The following is a 2900-nucleotide window of genomic DNA, read 5'->3' as shown; positions in this document are numbered from 1 at the left end:
GAGAAGACGTCACGCGGCGCGGTGCTCGCCGGGAAATGTAGTTCTGAGCGGGTCATTTATATATTATTATCATTGTGCATTGAAGTACTTCTTCAGCTCTGTGAACTTAATTAGTCTATAGTTACCAGGTTTAAAGTTTTGTTCCTATTTTTAAATAATTGTTAACTGCAAAATAAAATTCATGTTTTTTCTGCCTCTTATATGCACATCTTCCCATCGGTTTATTTTCAGCAATTTAGAAGGTAATATTTTTTGAACAATAATATTGAAAATACCAAAAAAATCCCAAAGCGAAGGCCCAAAGAACAAGTGCTGGGGGCTTGATGACATTTTCGGGTGGGCTGCTTAAAATTTCCCAGATACTTCCCTTACTACATTTTTCTATCATGTTTTTCTTTTACTATTTTCTTATATTTTAAAATTAATTTCAGTTTAAAACAGGCCCCTGTCTGTAAAATTTGAATCTTGCCAGGGATTGGGGTGCTGTGATAATCATACCAATGGTCCCAGACCTTGTGGAATTTGTTAGCCCTGTTAGGAAAGCAATTAGCGTAGAGACGTCATGAGAGGGCAAGACTCCCCAGTGTTTTGTTTTGCTTTATTTTATTTGGAAAATGGACATCGCTGTGCCTGGACTACGTCATGTAATATATTTCGATGCTGGATAGAACTGTTAACTTACAGGATAGAAGGTTAAAGGTGTGGTTTGATTTTTAAACGTGTGCATAAGGTTACTTACGTTGGAAACTTGAAATTCATTTTTACAAACACACTTATGATATATGCTGTAGGATATCCTACTTCATCTATTTACATACTTGCCCACTCTCCCAGAATGTCTGGGAGACCCCTGAATCACGGGAGACCAGACCATTATCCCACATTCTGCCCACTTCCTGGTGAAGGATGGATGACTGCATGACGCGAATCGAGTGTCAATACATCATTCTTAACAGCTTTCTGTAGTATACTATAAATTTAGCTGAAAGTTTACTGTATTTTATTTTTTTTAATCATTTATAAACTTATAAATTTATAAACTTATAAACTGAGTATTGCCAATAGCTGTGACTGACATCCGCTGAGGGAATAAACATGGTTCTGTCGGGAAGGAGTCTGTGTTGCTCTAGTAGGTGATAATGAGCTGTACTAAGATTTCCATGATCGACATGTGGAATGCTATCTAACATACTCACATTTCATGCTCTTGCTGTTACAGCTTTCTGGCATGGCGACCTGTGGTATTTCACCTTCCAGGATTAACGGTGGTTCAATTAGGCTACCTGACTCCATCATCAGGCTATGGGCAGAATATCCACCATAGTTCTGCAGAGCTGGCCATTCATCTACTTGCAGATCTGCATGATTGCATCTGTAAAGTGTATCTTCCATATCCACAAGATATGAGCATGGTGTAACCTTTTGCACACAGGAACCTAGTCTCCATGGGCCGGTGCAATCTACAGAAATAGATATGGATATAACATGGATTAGTTTTCTGATGTTGTGTTCAGGCAACTCCTTGACTGATGAATTGTACCATGAAAAGGTCTGTAGTTTTTCTGGTATGCGTAGTACCAAACTGGGCTGACGTAATGTGTTGGCAACTTTCAAGGATGTTTTGGGTTTCCTTGGCAACAGGGGTGCGTTTCTCCTATGTAATATTCCCTTCCAAGTGTCTGTATTGTCACTTAGTTTTTTTGCGAAGCTTTTTCCACTATCTGGACAGCTGATTCAGCTTTATAGTTGGATTTTGGTGCATGCTCAAACTCCCATTCAGAGGCAAACCACCAAAATTGTTCACATACAAATTGAGGTTTGTTTTCTGAGATAATTCAATCTGATTGGCCATGACGTACAAATAATCCTCTCCAACGCTTGATTGTAGTCTCTGCAGACATGTCCGAGAGTAACTTAATTTCCCAAAAATCAAAGTAGTGGTATATGTGGGCAATGGACAGAAATTCCTTACTTACATAGGTGAATAAATCCATGCTGAAAATCTGCCATGGATATGTCGGAATCTCATGTGATATCATGGTATCTTTCTGCTGTACATGTGAGTAACTCATTACATGCTGAAAAGTTGTTATTGTAAGTCACTTTGAATGTTAGGCCAGTACAATGTATCTTTCACTTGTCTGTAACATGCCTCACCCCCAATGTGGTATTGTCACGGCGGTTACCTGTGTCAGCGCCGCTCCTTCGCTCTGTACTGCCGCACTTCCGGGTAGGTCCCGGCGGAAGGTCAGCTGATCTGGGTTGGGGAATTCAAACTCCTACTTCAGGCCTGCTCTGACACACTGTAGGTGTCAGAGCAACGTGTTACCTGTATCTGGCTGCACTGTCTGTGCTTTGGCTTCCCTGGTGTTCTCCTTTGTGACTGCTGATCTCTGTGTACCGAACCAGCTCTCCTTCAGACCATTCTACTGCCTAATTCCTGGTACTGCATAACGGACAGATCCCTGTGTACCAAACCGGCTATCCTCCAGACCATTCTACTGCCTAATCCCTGGTACTGCATAACGGACAGATCCCTGTGTACCAAACCGGCTATCCTCCAGACCATTCTACTGCCTAATCCCTGGTACTGCATAACGGACAGATCCCTGTGTACCAAACCGGCTATCCTCCAGACCATACTACTGCCTAATCCCTGGTACTGCATAACGGACAGATCTCTGTGTACCGAACCAGCTATCCTCCAGACTATTCTTCTGCCTTATCCCTGGTACTGCATTAACGGACGGATCTCTGTGTACCGAACCGGCTATTCTGGACTACGCTTCTGCTCCTGGGGCTGTACCGCGGATTGACTCCTGCATTCCACCAGTCTCTACTCCAGACTATTACCTTCTGAATATACGGTTAGTGATTTCAGTTATCTATTCTTCTGTGGA

This window comes from Mixophyes fleayi, chromosome 2, assembly GCF_038048845.1.
Source record: "Mixophyes fleayi isolate aMixFle1 chromosome 2, aMixFle1.hap1, whole genome shotgun sequence".
Classification (NCBI taxonomy): domain Eukaryota; kingdom Metazoa; phylum Chordata; class Amphibia; order Anura; family Limnodynastidae; genus Mixophyes; species Mixophyes fleayi.
Note: the sequence above shows the minus strand (reverse complement) of the source record.